The sequence below is a fragment of the Lutjanus erythropterus genome, chromosome 16 (assembly GCF_056507025.1).
Source record: "Lutjanus erythropterus isolate fLutEry1 chromosome 16, fLutEry1.hap2, whole genome shotgun sequence".
Lineage (NCBI taxonomy): Eukaryota > Metazoa > Chordata > Actinopteri > Lutjaniformes > Lutjanidae > Lutjanus > Lutjanus erythropterus.
In genome coordinates, this window is record NC_139332.1 from 9025447 (window position 1) to 9042990 (window position 17544).

The 17544-nt window shown below is 39.5% G+C and overlaps 1 protein-coding gene across 2 annotated transcripts in view; it reads right to left on the reverse strand.

Annotated features, from left to right (window-relative positions):
- khdrbs3 (KH domain containing, RNA binding, signal transduction associated 3) overlaps positions 1–17544 on the reverse strand; it is a 153023-nt gene that overhangs the window by 87559 nt on the left and 47920 nt on the right. The gene's annotated exons all lie outside the window — the stretch shown is intronic.

A 17544-nucleotide genomic window follows, 5' to 3' on the forward strand; every position in this document is an offset into this window, starting at 1 on the left:
CTGGTGTTTCTGTAGGTTATATACAAAGCTGGTGTCAGTTGGCTGCTTAGCATAGTTTAACATAATGACTTGAAATGTACAATATCTAAGTTCTGGTTCTCTCACAGCAAAACAATAATAACAATACATTTTTAGAGTTGTTTTCTTCACTTTTAAACAACCATCATAGCTGATGAAAATCTATCTGACATGACTCAGGCAGGAATCATATTCATGGACGACGTTGCATCAAAATTTTATTCACATTATGTTTAGTCACGTTTGCTAACTTTCTTCCTCACTCTCTGATAAATCCCACGTTTTCTCGGAAGTTATAGCAACGAGCATCTACCTAGCAATGACTAGAAGGAAACACACCATTCAGCTCTAATTTTAGACTGTTGGTTGGACAACTACTTTGGGCTCAAGTGAGGTCAGTACATTTCTTAAACACTAACTGAACTGATTCACTGAGAAAGAATCTGTAGTTTAATCAATAATGAAAACAAGTAGCAGTTGCAGCCCCATTTTTTAATGCACAGATTAAATTGATATCAATCTGCTTGTCCAGAAAAAAGAAGGAGGAAAAGAGAAACTATTTGTTTTAACTCATAAAAGTTAAGTGCAGTGTCCACACACCCTTTGAATTTTAAGTCGACTGAATTTGGAAAGACAAGTTGGGGTAATTTTTTAATGATTCAAAACAAACTGACTTCATATTGATTCAGCTGTACTTCAGAAAACATGTCAGCTGAACTTAACTCTCCAATAGTGCATGCTGGGAAATCTGCTAATATGCTAATCATGTTTCTTTAGAAATTTAATTTAGTTGATTGAACTCTGTACAGTACATTGATTCAACTCATTATTTCAAGTCAAAATACTTAACTTGAATAAATAAAACCTATTAATGAGAAAGAATTAGTTAATTCTACTAAGTTCTTGTATGATTTTTTGCAGTGCAGGTGACATTGCTGCTTTTTATAAACCAACTCTCCATTTGCACACAGTAGCGATGTATGTTTTTCACAGATCGCCCGTCCCTTCATTCGTCATAGCTGTCAAATCTGCAGTATTTGTCTAGGCTCAACCAAGTCCTTTATCATTCCTAAATTATTAAAATACTTAACATTTTACAGTTTGATTTGTACATATTGTTAATATTTTACAGTTTGCTTTGTATGTAGTGTGTATTAGTGTTTAGTTAGTACTTTTCATCATTTTGATAATCACATAGTTGTTTTTAAGTAGCGAGGTAAGCCAATTAGCTGGCCTAACTGGCTACTAACATGAAAAAACCATGGTGAAGTTTATGAGGAGGGCGGTCGGCTCCACAGAAGACCTTTTTACACAGGCTCAAAATGATCAAAAATACTACCTAAACATTAATACACACTATATTCGAAGTGAACAGTAAACTATTAATAATATGTAACTGCACCAATCTGTCGATAGTGAAATATTTTAAAAGACTGGGGATGAAAGAACCACAGGGGTAAACTGCAGATTTGACACAGGAAGCTCAGTTGTGGGCAGTCTGTAAAGTGTCACCCTACATCGTGCAAGAGAACAGGCCAAAAACCCAAATATATTTCACTTCACAGTGATATAAAAGAAGGAATAATATTTGATAAAATGGCTGCTCAGACTTCTTGGAATTTCTGGCTCACACAATGACTTAAATAATTAACCAATTATCATAATTGTTGAGTTACTATCTCTAAATGGGCTTATCTTCCTGAGCAGCAGGCCTTGTAAATAAACCTTATCAGTACTGTTTTTATTGACAAAAAATGCTAGATCTCTTTAGAATCATTAATCTCACCTGCTGGCTGAGTCTCCATCATCATAATACTTTGTAATTTGAGCAGAGACACCAATTTACTCGTACAGGGTGGAAAAAAATGACAGGGAGGACACTGGAGCTTGCACCTCCAGGCTACCAAAAATACTGGCTGTCACGCTTTCCTCTTATGGGAGACGGAGACTTTGATGTATTTGGAGATGTAACCTTGAACGTTTAATCAGATGGATAACATCTGTGTTTCAGTGCCAGGAAAATGGTTTTGCAGAGAGGGCAGCTGAGAGGTAAGGGGAGGCTACGACAAAGACTCCAGGCTAAAAGCCCGGCAGGGGAAAGGGTGAGGCAGAGGGCGAACTCTGTCTACAGATTTATTTCTCGTGTTCAAAATGATTTTTCAAAGGAGAAAAATAAGACTGAAACAGGGAAGTCATGATTCTTTAGATTTACAGTTTACATTTTAATAGAGACTTTTGAAGATTGGCTCAGACCCAGATGTGACGGCGATTAGATTCAGGCGAAATAAGCTCTGTCTCAATCTGAAAACATGATAAACTCAAACATGTTTGCATGTTCAAACACGGCACGAGCAGATATACCACATACCCATCTTTCAATTTTACTGGGTCAGAAATTAGCAGAGCATATCAACGCTGCAAAGTGGGAACTAAAAAGGCAATTGTGATTTCTCTACAAAGCTGTGCAGCGTTACATTTGCAGGATGTAATTAAAACCCTTGATATGAGTTTTAACAAGGGTAAAAAAGAAGTATCAGTGAGATGGAGATATCTTTAAGCTTCAGTTTATCCCAGGGGGGGCAGAGAGTGCACACGTTCTGAGAAAAGACAACATTAATATTAATGCATCGCCTAGCAACATGCCAAGACAGAGTTTCCTCCTTCCACCAGGCGTTGTCCTCAAAACATTCAGTCTCTGATGTGTTGGGAGATAGTGACTGAGATTGTGTTTCAACTGCAAATCGTCTAATTTCTTTGTCGTTTTTTTTTTCTTATAGCTTACAGCACAATTTTTCAGACTTGCCCACAAAGACAATTTTGCATTTTGAGTCCAAATAAAATCCCCAACAGGGCACAGCAATCAATCAGCAGGTGTAATAAGCAGCCAAACTGCAGCTTCAAATGAGCGCACCCTCTGAACACAGAGTCAGCTCCTGTGAATTAACTAACCACAGTTTCTCTCAAAAAGATCCCGTCTGTGCCGCAGTTTACGAGGGAGAAAATATGGCAGCGTGAACCGAGAACCACCTCCACCTCCGAGTCATTACCAAGCGTTCAGAAAGCGAGCAGTTTAAACATGCATCACTGGAAGACGTGCAACGTGCCTGTTGTTTTCTATTCCAGTTCTACAGTATGTGACCCCTCTCTTCCTGCTGCAAATGGATGGTGAATAGCGGGATATTCTGACACAAACCTTTAGTGAATCAGTGAATCTGGAACTCATTGAAAAATATCACTGCAAGTTTCTCTTTCTAGATGGTAAGGGTTGCTGTCCTTTATGAGAACACCATCTTTTATTCTGCCACAGCGTTGACTTGTGCTATGCGAGGAATGAAAGAAAGCCAGTGGTATGATAGAGCTTTGAAAGTCAGTGTGCTCAGAGACCCAAATGGAATGAATGAATACAATATTCAATTTTGAAGATTTCCTTAAGGTCTCTTATGTTTGACTTTATGGGCTCTAGAGGAGCCACTTGGCCTATATACACTATTGTTGGATGTACTGTACATACTTTTCCCCTGATGAGGCTGGTGAAACATGTTGGTTTTTCTAACTGCCCAAGAGCAGCTCAGTTCTTTTCATTATTTTGCTCCAATTTAAGCCTTAGCACACATAATGTTTAATTGCTTTGGTTTCTCAGCCTTTAACATAACTAATACTAAAGGATAATTCTGGGTTATTACAATTTGGCTATTATTTTACTTATTTTTATTATTTTATATGAGAGTATGGTGAGAACTGTACAACAAAGTCTGATAGGGAAAGACACAATAAGACAGAGTTCAGCTACATACACTACATCGCCATACACTTGCAAGTCAGTCTTTAAATGCTTCACTTAGCAGAGACTGGGGACAATCTCCCAGCTCTTACTGAAAGTTGAAAAAAACTACACTGCAGAACCAACACAAAGTTGTTAGGGTGGCCCTTCAAATTGGAGCAGCGACATTGCAAAGTCGTGTGCCCACCACTAATGGGGGGAAGAGCGTAAGGAGTGCATGTGAAAACACGTAAGAAGCACAGGTCTGCCAGCGGCAGTTCTCATCATTGTTCAAGGAACTATTTTGCCTTTAGAAATACCCAGGTAGTCAGTGGACGACGAGATCTCTGTTATCTGGTTTTGTGCCACTCACATTGCCTAAACCGCTTTGTTTTGAGGTAACACCAAAAGGCAGCACACCTGAAATGTTGTAACAATCCCTCACTGCACAGGAAAACTATGAGCTCAAACCATTTATTTATCATAGTAGCTGGATACTAGACTCAAAGCTGGTGCCTAGTCACTTGAAAGAAAATTGTTCACCGAACACAAAAGTCATAATACTTAAGCTTTGGGTTTATTTACACATTGTTGCGCACTACACATGCACATTAGTGTTTCTCTGCCACATCTAGCTCTCTTAATACATTGCAAATGGCCCAAACAGCTACGGTAGATAGGGTTGGCCATTAATCATGATAGCCCGTGGCCATTAAAGGTCACTCTGTGGCCACCAAATATTCCATATAGGTTCCACAAGCATTCCAATTTATTCACACCTTTTAGTTCACCATTCTACAAAAACAGCAAATACTGAGTTTGTTGCCAGTGAATGGACGCAGAAGTTTCAGTGGCTACAATAAGACACATCTAAGGACGTAATGTACTGGAGCGTGTGTCGATGTGTTTCCTCCACTGTCTGAGAAGTCCAGCTTGTTTTCCACCGCAAACGATGCCTTCAGAAGACACCACATCATAATTCATGGAAAAGGGACAACACAAGTGTCATAGTTAAGGAGGACTCCGATAGTGTGAAGTTGCATTCAGTTGTCTGTTCTGTATTGCTTTTACATAAGTTTATATTTGGAAACCTAAAAATGTATTTTGGCCAACGGATTTAGGAGCTTTGTTGGCCCCTGGGATAAGCACTTAAAAATATCAGCATACACTTATCTTCACCTATGTTTTCCCCTCCAGTAAGTGCAACAGACCTGCAGGTTTCTGAATCATCTGTCTTTTGATCTTATTCATGTTTCTTGCCCTGTTTTTAAGTTCCCATATCTCGGCTATTTAATTGGTAAAAACCAGTGTTATTATTACCATAATTTCCGGACTATAAGCCGCGACTTTTGTCACACGCTTTCAACCCTGCGGCTTATGTAATGATGCTGCTAATTTATGCATTTTTTCTAACGGCCGCCAGGGGCGCTCGAGCAGAAAAGGCAAGAGTGAGACAGGTGGAATATATGTGTCGAGGAAGACGCAAGTTTAATGTAACTTCGCTGTGCTACCGTATTGCTGCTATGTTACTGCCGCGTCACAGGCACTGTTTGGAAAGAAAAGCTAAGGTATATTATTAAAACTTTGAAAACTCTTTCTGTGTACCGTCTTTCTTTGTAAATATCTCATGTTTCAATGTGGGCACATGCGGCTTATAGACAGGTGCGGCTTATGTATGTACAAAATGGTTTTTCCTTTAAAAATGTACTGGATGAGGCTTATAATCAGGTGCGCTCTATAGTCCAGAAATTACGGTACTAAGAAAAAAGGAAAAAAAGGATGTTTCACATGCTTCACATGAGGTGTTTGTTGATTGTTTTTCAATTACAACCTCAGTGCAACTATTATATTTTTAACTTTCCCAAAAACACAGTCTCACAATTCTTTATGCAGTGATTGAACAGATGAGAAAACCCTGTATTTGGGCTTCTCTTTCAAATTCTCTTTTTTTTTATTCTTCACACGTTTACTTTTCATGTGTAAAGCAGTTACATCTGTACAACTCACTGCATTTTAGCAGAGATGGTTGAAAAGTGTGTACTTGCTTCTTTTTATAACAGCAGGTTTATCACCTGGCCATTTTTAACAGTCTCTGCACGGTGACATGATTGGATGACACTTCGAACAACTTTTTTTTTTCTGAAGAATAAACCAACCTTAAAGTTCAGGTCAATGAAACAAATGTAATAAAGCAGAATTATCATTTACTTTTTGTTTTATCAGACAATTGTGGAGCATGAGAGAATCTAAAGGATTATATGCCTGCTGTATGTGTTGTACATGTGCAGCTGCTCAAAGGTAAATGATTCAAATCAAACCAGAGGAATGAAAATTATTCAGCTGCTCTTCACCAATAAGAATACCAACACGTTTCAGCAGCAACAGCCTGCAGGGAAATGGATGTTACATACATATTCAACAATATATAGGGTAAGTGGCTCTTGCTGAGCATATAGAGAGCCAAACATAACTTAAAGAAATTTTCACAATTCAATATTTCATTCATTTATTCCATTTAAATCTCTGAGCAGCTGTGACATGTTGGCTTTAAAAGCCAAGCCATTTTTTGCATAGCTTCTCAAGTCAGCACGGTTCCTGAATGGCAATCCCATATCAGAGCAATTGGTGGTGTGTACAAAACTACTAAAATAACTGATGTTGTAATGAACTGGAATTATCATTTAAGCAAAGAGAACTATAGTTCCCACCCTGGTTTCCCTGGGCTCTTCTTGTTTCAGGTTTTTTTTAGGGTTCCTCTTTCATCAAATATGTCAACCTTCCAACCTTTGCTCACATTAAAAATATATTTACAGTCTATAAAAAGCGTCGCCTGGGTGTCGACACCCAACAACGGGACACCATCCCAGCTGTCTGCTTTTCTATTAGAAATGGATTCACTTAAAAGCAGCTCTGTGATTTAGGCCTCCCCCATTTAAAATTCATAAGCTGGGTAGATTTTGTGGGATTATGCATGACTTCAGCTGTGTGCTGGAGAGGCGAGTTGATAACGGAGGCAATTGGGTCATTAAGTCTCCCAGTTTCATGTCGAGGGGTGAGGTACGTCGTAAATACAGTATCTGCACACCGGGTGCGTCCCTTGTTGCCAGACATGACCGAAGGGAGATTCATAACTACAGTAATGGAATCATGTAGCTGTTGTTCATGTAGTGAATGTATCGAACCTCGTTCTGATCTGTTTTGCAAACAGAATAAATGTATGAATAAATAAATGTAAATGTGTTTTTTTCTTTATAATGCATTGTTTGTAGAGTGCACAAGATTTTTATTTATATTTTTTCTTTGTGTGTTTGTTTTTATATGAAATGACATTTTTCATCTGCCTAAACCATTGAGGCTACAACAGAGAACAACCCCAACAAAATTTCAACATAAACTATATGGTGCGGTGAGAAACAAATGCATGTCATTTTCATTGGGCCTCTTAAGAGTGAAGATCCCAGCCATATAAAGCCTTAACGCCATGCTTTGCATGTTTATCGAGTCATATTTAATGATCATGAACAAAAACTGGCTGAGCACCACTTGATGACAAAGGATGCTAACTGTGGCAACTCATTTGACTCTAAAGCCTTTTTAACACTGGACAAAAACCCACTAACACTTACTACCATCTGGCCTTTGTTTTCAGTAGGAAAGGGTAAAATTGGCATTAACTGCCAAGTCAAATGACTCTGCAGAGGTTACAGGTAATGGACAGTTTTGGGGGGGGATCTGGTGGGACACTGGATTCTTGTGGGATTACCGTCAATTACTTGACATAATGGGACTGAAACAGGGAGGGAACAAAAGTCGAGGGAGCGGCGCAGGATCAGGAATCATAATTTTTTTTCTTTTTTTATTCTCTCCTGTCTGCAGTGGGGGCTGGTTGCAGCCACCTGACCAGTGCATGACATAGGTGGACAGTTGGGAATTTGATGGGAGTCATTATTTCAGGACTGGGATATCTCATCTCATCTCATCTCATCTCATCTCTGCCACAAATGCCATTAGTCTCCATTCGAGCGGCGCTCAAACATCTCAACATCTCATGATTTGAAAGACAGACTGAAGTAAAAGCTATAAAATTGTCACTGGACTCCATGGAGCTTTCAACTGTTTAATAATCCTGTTTTTTGGTGCGTTTATAACGTTGAATGTGAAATGTCAGGTAAAAAATCTTGTTTGATTAGTCTTTAGAAAAACTAAAATTCAAATTGACAAGTTGTGTTGTAACTATTCATTGACAAACAACAGTTTATTCAACCACCCAGTGCTTCTGGGCTAGCTGTCTCCTGCTTCCAGTCTTTACGCTATGCTAAGCTAAGCGTATCTCCTAGCAAAATCTAACTCTATACATGTCACACAGACACAAGAGTGGTGTCAATGCTCTCATCCAAATCTTAGCAAGAAATGAACAAAGTGTTGAACTATTTCTTTTATGTCAATGAAACAGATCCAGACAAAAACGATGCTCGTGTTAATTCATTCATCCATCCAAAGCATAAACAGTTGCAATGGTATGAGATAATGGTTACAGTTTCATGGTATACTGTACTACAAAATCATCACTTTAGACATGAAACTTGATATCAACTTGATTTTTCTTCTTTGTTACACTAATACGGTATGGTATAAACATATATACATGCTACCATAACCATCTATTTTCATACTATGGTAGACCATGAAACCAATGAACCACTGCAATCCTAAATGCATGCAACAACAACACAAAGAACATCTATTAATGGACAACTTTACCGGGAATATATGCTTTAAATTGGATTATGAGGTAATGGTTCACTTTGAATTATCCTTCTTTCATTTCCTATAACTGATTACCAATAATATCAAAGTGGTAAGAGCCGATGTCGCTTTAATTTAAATGAGAAAAATGGCATTGGCTCAGCAGTTCTCTAATAAGGCAGTGCGGGTGCCCTTAGTGGTGCCACTTTGGTAAACAATATGTGTGAAGCAAAAGTTCACAGCTCACAAATATAATGAGAAGTACATTCTCCCTGGTGTATGCAATGATTCAAACTCTAATTATCCAAGACCTCGTAGTGGCTTTGGATGTTCAAGGGCACTCTGACACCACTTTGTGTCTCAAACTTTGAATTAACTTGACACGGACTTTGAATTATAGATCTTATGACACCTTTTTATGCTGTGAGTGAAAGCTGTGGATGAGACTGAGGTAGCATGGAAATGAATAAAAACCCCGGCTGGTGTGTTTTCCTTCAGAGCGCGAGTGGAGCCATATAACCCCATATCTGGGTTCAATTTAGTGGAACTGACTGCTGCTTTGGAATTAATTGTACATAAAAAAGATGCCACAATTCTTTATGTGACTGGCTCAACCTACAGGTATTTATCTAACTGTGGTATTTATCTAAGCATGGCGCCCCCGGGCAGCTTACGCTTCACATAGAAACCTTTCAGCTGCAGGAAATAAAGACTGTCAGAGTTATGTCTGCCTTTATGCACTATTCATTGACACTCCTTTGGTCTGAAATAACAGGAGGGATATTTGGCATTTCAATTAAGCTACATGCTATGCAATCTTTTATTATGTTTAATGTAAAATGTTACATGTTGAGTTACATTTGTTATCTCCAGGCGATGCTGCTTGCATTTCTAATCATGAAATAGCAGCACAACTGACAATTTTTCTGTATTCATTTGTGTTTTATGAATGTTATTAGTGTTTGCACCACTCTTCATTTCTCCACAGCACAGACAGGATGCACCTGCACAGAAAAGCTTAGCTCTCAGTGTGTTTCCTTGCGTAAATAATTGAATTGAAAATTGGAAGACAGTGAGTTTCTCTTCTGCTCCAGCAAGCGTCTGAGGCAATAAAAATGAATCTTGTCTAAATAGCACAATGGTAGTTTATCGGCAGCTTTCCGCCACTTCCTTTATGCAACTGATGCTGTATGCTGCTGTCTGCCGCAGACAGACTCATTATTTTGTTGTTTTGCAATTACGGGTCAAATGAATGAAATGCTCAAACAGGAATGCCGCATCATTATTCTCATTTTCCACTTTCTATCCACCAGAACATGCTTATATAAACCCAATCAAAGGACACTGAGGTCACTCAGAAAGTTAAAATGTTCAAACTGAAAACGTACGGAAATTCAAGATGAACAAAATAAAACTTCCTGTGCACATTTAAAGTAAGTAAAATGTGCATATGATTTTAAATTTGAGTGTCTCATTAAATAGATATTTGGAACTGTTAGAAAACCTGGTTTAAAATACAGGTCACTGTTTTCATTGACAGGAATATTTGCATGGAAGCTAAGCAGTGTACTTCTGTGGAGGCAGCAGCAAAATGTATTTCAGCCACCTGAAAAAAATCTGTATCAGTTTAAGTGTACTGCCATGTTTGCTCTCTTTAAAGCTGCCAGACTCCTTTTGACAAAGACAGTAGATTTACGTCGCAGAACACAGAAGTTGCTGGTCTACCGCTGCCTTGATCGGTCAGTTTGTTTCTATTATTGTGTGACTTTAGTGTTTACAGCTGAGGTCCTGTGTTATGTGAGGTAAAATATCTGTTTTTGTCAAAGGAGTCTGGAGCCATAAAACTAACCTAAATAGCTTCAGTTCCTTGTTGTTGAGCTGTCTGAGACTCAGAAGCATATTAAGCAGGAGCAGAGAAGCCGTTTGGACAACTAGGACAACTTATGTGGATTTTTTTTTTTTTTTTTTGGTTCATGGAATTGATTGCGTAATTTTCATCAGGGCTGTCCCAAATACCTATATTTGGGCTTTAAAACTTTGTCAGGATTTTTTTTTGTTTTGTTTTATTTTAGGCACTGGGTGCAGCCCTAATTTTTGTAATAAATGTCTGAGCATAAGAATGCCCACTTCAAACCGATTATCAGGAAAATGGACAAAAACCTAAATGACAATATTTTAAATTTGGATTAAAACTTATTTCAATACATCTTAAATGCTTACTGAAATTACATAGAAGGTTACTGTGGATTTGGGTTTTGAAGTGGCCAGGGCTCAGCTGAAAAAGATAATGTCATTTATTTCCATCCACCAGTTTATGAATTTATGTGTTAAGTTTAACGAAAAACAAGTTCTGATTCAAATGTTGCTTAACGGTTGATTATTAATTGGCTAACAAAAGCCAAGTGGCTAAGGTTGTAGCAGCTGGAAAATCCCCTAAGAATTGTAATAAGAATAATCCAAGAATAATCACAAAATATAGCGTCAAAAATGAAATGATTTTTTTAACTGCCTAACGTATTAGTTGCTTGAAAACTGTAAACACAGGCTTGTTTCATCTGATTTCAAGGAGAATCTGACCTGGTAGCAGGCATTAAGAATAACTATATAAGAACAGCCAATCTTCATTTTCTTCATAAGCAGTTAAAAACTCAATAATAATATGTAATAGCTTTAAACATTTTAGAGAAATGTAAGAATTAGGGGTGTAATGATTCACTCATGCGTCCGATGCATCAGACTTTAATGTGTTAGATACGAGTGCATCGGTTCAGACGGCCCTGCATCGGTAAAAAGCTGAACATGAATCGGAAACAAATCGATGCAGCACTAGCGTATCGATACATCTCATTGGGATGTGCATACGTTTAATTTTGGCATCAGGGAGCTGCCACTGTTAACGTTCCTCTCCCGCTGTCTCTGCCTGCACCGCTCTCGCTGGACGCCTGCTGCGGGCTCACAAAACAAGCGCTCCCTCGTCCCTCTCCTGTGTCTCCTCTTCATTTGCTCATAACAGACGGCGCTGAAAACAGCAACAGAAGTGACATTGTACCACATCGCACCACCAAACTTTCATAACGCTTAAGTGTAGAATAAGTTTGGGCTTCATAAGAAAGATGAGAAACGCTGCTGCAGATCATTTATGCAAAACGTGTCTGACAGCAGAGAACAGAGACACGAGTCTGACCCACAGAGACGTCATGTCACTGTGAGAGCAGGTAACACTTCACTGTTCCTCCACACTGATCAAAACCACAGCACTCTTCATATGAAACAGAGCAGCACATCATCTTACTGCAGAAATACTCATATTTCTCATCTCATTTACACATGAGACTCATAATAAGATATAAACATCACTGTAATGTCTCCTTCTCTCTGTCTCTACTTTTATTATATTTAGTAAAACTATCAGGATTTTTTGGCAACTAACAGCACTCTACTTGTATTGCATCGTATTGTATTGTATGGTATCGAATCGTGACAGAGCTGAATCATATCGAACCGAATCGTTGGCCACTTAAAGATTTATAAAATATATTGTATTGTTGAGCATGTATCGAATCGTCTCAGTCAGTGAGATACACACCCCTAGTAAGAATGTCTACCAAGTTTTTAGTGGCTTTAAAAACATGTCAAATACACTGTAGATTCATGTTAAGTAATTTTATTTCATTTAAAAAACAATCTGTATTTTAGCACTGCAGGATTTTCTGTGCAGATGCCAAAATCATTTTTCTTTTGTCTTCACTTGTCGTTCTAGGTATAATGTGGGACAACTAAGTCTTCAAACATGTCTAAATACAAAATCCATGTTGGCTTAACATATGAGAACAAAATTGAGCACATTGCCATTTCCCAGTCTCAATAAATTAAGACATGTTTTATGTTGTTGCTTTATCCCACAAAGACTGCAGTGGACTGACTGACTGCCGAGGGTTTTCAGGCAGTATGGTCAGTGCCAGAAACAGTTTGCCCCACACACATTTCATGTGTGCTACCAGTGTGACCACACACATTTAGCGTGAATCATGGTGTCAAGGCTATGACCCTTGAAAGAGAAACGCTAACGCTCAGGAAAAAAAAAAAAAAAAAAAAAGCGCCTCGACTCGCTCCTGTCCTGAAATCTCAATTTCACTCTGGCTCCTCCATTGCCTTGACAAGGTCAGGCTGGCAGCAGGAATTCGTCTCGCCCCCTAATCTGGAGATTACATTCTCGGCGGCCGGGCGAGGCCCTCCCTCCTTCCCCTTCCCTTTCTGCCTCTCTCCCTGCAACCCTGCCAGCCTGGCTCTCTACTGCGAGGTAACGAGCCAAGACCCGCTTACAGTGTAGAGATAATGTCCACGGATTAAGACAGAGAGCCCCTCGAGTGGTGCCTCTTTCATTTCAGCATCCGGCCTGTGAAGCATCATAAATATATCCAGCCAGTCAGAGACTCCATTCTGTGGATCTCTGTGGAAGTCAGACTCATATGATCTTAATCCGCCAAACTCAGTGGTAATGGCGAGAGCATTAGACAAACACAAAAGAACATTTTCACTGCAAAAATCATGGGATCTTTAGGAATGCTCTTGTCACCCTCGGGGGTGAGTCACAAATTTAAAATGGTTCTGTAAGAACATTAAAGTTCCTTAAAGAACCCCTCGGGTGGCGAGGGTTGCTCAAAGTGCAGAAGCTTGTTTTAAGAGGCCTGTAAGGGTTCGACTCGCCTCACAGATGCCAGAATTGCTGCAGGCTTCTTGCTTCGTGTGACAGCATTCCTTATACTTTAGGCCTGTGTTGTTTGCTTATCATTAGGATAGTTGCAGGGTGCATTTATCTTGGCACCTGTTCATTTGAAGACTTGAAGCGCGAGGAGATTATCAAAGTGTTCTCAACCTGCCAGAGCATTTTGCTTTACAAAATGTGCCCTCATCCATGAAATCATGAGCAGCTGCATTAAATAGCAAAGTGTAATAGATTGAGGTTTTATAGGATAAGACGCTGACAGTAAGTGTCTTGGAAGTTTCCAAAGTTGCACTTGTTGTTTGTGGTATAACTTGAAATCGCATGTGGTCTAAAATTAAGTCAAATTAGCAATTAATTTGCATTGAAAGAAAATAAAGCGAAATTAGCAAGCCAGCAATACATGAAACATTATCTAGTCTCTTTTAAAGGTGGCACTCAGTCACAGTGAAGGAGTTTAAGTTTTTCCTGTGGAAAAGCGTGATGCAATTGTTGTGGAGAAGGAGGAGCTGAGCTGGAAGGCAAAGCTTTCGATTTACCAGTTGATCTATGTTCCAACCTATGGTCATTAACTTTAGGTATAGTGACTGAAAGAATGCAGACTGCAGATACAAACAGCCAAAATGAGTTTCCTCCATAGGGTGTCTGGGCCTTAGAGGTAGGGTGAGCTGGTCCTCTGCGTCCTTTTCAGAATTTAATTACCAATAATTAGAACTGAATTAAAAAGAAAAGTAAAGTGGGAATAAGCAAGCCAGCAATACATGAAAAATTCTTTGGTGTCCTTAAAAGGTGACATTCAAGCTGAGGAGTTGAGCCAGAAGGAAAAGTTTTAGATTTGCCAGTTGATGTATGTTCAGCTCCCAGGGACCAACTCCAGATCTAAGCCAGCACTTTGGTCAGGGGTACTGAATGGAGAATTGATCTAGCGTGCATGTTTTTGACGGTGGGGAAACCAGAGCACCCATGAAGACGCAGGGACTCCAAACAGAGAGGCTGTGGCTGAACTGGAATGGAAACCCATGACCTTCTTTGCTGTGAGGTGTAAATGCTAATCGTGGTGCCATGCCTTGGGTACAGATAGGATGATAGGGTGAGGAGCTCAGACATCAGGAGTGACCTTGGACTAGAGCCGCTGCACCTTTGTGTCAAACAGAGCCAGTTGAGGTGGTTTGGGCGTCTGATTATGATGTCTCCCTTTGGAGGTTTTCCAGGTATGTCTAACTGGGAGGAGACCCTAGGGCAGACCCAGAACCCGCTATCTCATCTGGCATAGGAACGCCTCTGGATCCCCCAGGAGGAGCTAGAAAGCATTACTGGTGAGAGGGACTTCTGGATTACCCTGCTTAGCCTGCTGGCACCAGATAAATGGAGGAAAATGGATGGATGGATGGATGGATGGATGGATGGATGGATGGATGGATGGATGGATGGATGGATGGATGGACGGACGGACAAATGGATGGATGTCCTTAAAAAGTTCTCCCCTAATAAGTTTCCAGGACTCCCCCGCCTGAGCATCCCCATGGAGGCAGATGCAGCGAGGTTCAGTAGAATCTAAGAGACATTAAAGGACATGTGTGCGTTTCATCACTTTTTCAGCCACAACCCACCTCCTGCTCCTCAGATAATAAAGATGTCAGCTGAACAATGCAAATATTGGACACAAACTCTGATTCAGCAAAATTACAATATCATGAATCAAGTCACACTTTATCTTTGCTAAAGTCGACTTTTTGGCTGATGGGGACACTTTTGCTGAGCTGTCAAGAAACAATAAAATGTCCTGGAATGCAAAACAAACACTACTGATCATAATACAAAGCCTTGAGCTTGTAATTGAGCTGTCTGTGTGACCTTGCCATCCCATCAACTCAGCACAGAAGTGCTAAGTGTATTATGAATATTATAATAAAACACATTGTTTAACTTGCTGACTATGGTAAGTTCCAAAGCAAATCGATAGAACATTCAAAACCGTAGCCTAAAAAATGCTGAATATGGAATGAGTTTGATCCTCAAACATCCTCTTATATAGGTTAATAATATTCTCCCATACATAATTCAAAATATTTCTCGTCATAAAATATTCAGTTTTAACACAATACATTAGAAAAACATCAAACTGTTCTGAAGTTTCCTGAAAGCAGCAGGATGAAGCCAAAGCCTCCCACTGAAACAAACTCCTGTTTTACCATTGAGGGTTTGTATATCCATCAGAGAAGTGAAAGATATACTACACATAATTAATTAGATTCAATTACCGATGGAGTGTAACTGTAAACATACAGCAGCTGCCTCTAATCCAAATCAGACTAATGTTGTATCTCTATCAATGTGCATGTTCGTTTTTTCAGCCACTCTTAGGCCAATATCTACCATATTAGAAATACAATAATGAGATGGTCACTATTACTGAGGATGGCATTAAACCAGAACTGGTCAAATTGGGCTCATGTTTGGAAATGATCCTAAAAAATACTGTGAAAACTCTACCTATAGCTGCAGATTATAGACTCTAGTGTCAATACTGTCTCAGTTTAAGTGAAATAGTGACCACTAGAAACTCTGCTTCTGGCCTTGTTAACCTAGGAAGTGAACACATTAGTTGCAGTCTAGGCCTGCCAGTCTGCAATAGTAGCTTTGGCTAAAGACTGTAATTCGTTGCACAGCCACAACTGAATCATAGGGTTTTAATATGTGTTTTGATGAGTAAGGCTTAAAGTTAAGTTAAAAAACAAAAAAACTCCACAGCGTACCTCTAATGACAGCTTGCAAGCAGCATTTTAAAATGCTTAATATACTTCATCATGCATCATGGCTACCATGCAAATCCAGTATTTCTTTGAAAAGTTGGTTGCACTTATCACAAATCAACAAGTCCACAAACAGAGCAACAGACCTTTTTTTCACAAATTGCTATGAAATAGTAGGGTAAACATAGATGTTACCAGCGATACTAATTAAGGTCCTGTTCCATTTCCTGTGAGCCAACATGCACAATGTGAACATCCTGACTCTGTTCGGCCTGAATGGAACAAAATTTTAATTAGTATCACTGTTAACAACTACATTCACACTACTATTTCATGTCAAATGTCTGCTGTGAAAAAGTTCTATTAAGCACATGAACCGTGGGGACAAAATATCAGAATGTGAAGTAAAGTTAAAAATAATGGTGGAAAGTCTGGACGAAAAAACTAACTTATAAGTCTTGGTGCTGCTGCTGCTCTTTTCTGCTGTGATTTAGGATTTTGCAGCCCATGAGAATGAGCTGAAGTGATGTCATGTTGCACTAACCAAGTTGTTAGGTCATTAGAATTTTTTTGACTAGTAACTAGTAGCACTTTGATTTACACACAGGACTGACTCTTCACTTCACCAACTTTCCATCAAAATTTAGCGCTTAACCAAACTGGTTAAAGATTGTTTCCGTCCACTGCTGTCGCTGGTTCATAAAGATAAATAGCTAGCAGCACTAATCAAGAGAAATGTTAGTCTTCTCATCACCCCACACAGATCTGATGTCTTTATCTGCTGCTATACAGATTGAGAAGTAGGACAAATATATGGGCTATCAGCGACCTGCTAAGTCTGTCGCCGGTTGGCTTTTAGCTACTGCTCTCAGACTCTCGTTCGACAGTGAAGAGCCAGAACAGAGCAGCAAAGGGAAGCAGTCAGGAGTCAAACTCACAGCCACTGCTGAGGATTCACAGCCTCGGTACATGGGGCGCATGCTTTACCAACTGAGTTACCAGGCCACCTTTAGTAAACATTTATGTCACATGCTTCACTTCATGATGTATTCGTTAACTCCTTGTCTAGACCACAAATGTCTCGTTAGCATCATACTCATGTGACGACAGCGTTCGTGCCACACTGAAAAGTCTGTCTGCAAATCAGGAGCAGAACTTTCTGTGAAATCTGCAGTTCTCCTTTGATATATGTCAACATTCCTAATCTATTTTCCATCAACACAATGCATAAGCACTGCAGTGTGTGTGTTCGCACAGTGAAGATGGCTGTGCTCAGGGCAGAAGGGTGTTGGCGATCAGAGCGGAGGCATTTAAGTTTAGCAGCAAAGTTGTCTTTTGGCAGTAAATGCACAGTCTGCCCATGAAATCACTGCAGAAACAGGTCTCTAGCTGTGGAGCACACTCTGCACCACATATATTACAAAATGTGGATAAAACAAAGAAATACCTCCACCACCGTTGCACGCAAAAGCAGGCAGATGGAACTGCCTTCTTTTAACAGGAATTTTTGGTGAGGATTCATTGGATTCCATTGGATAAACTTT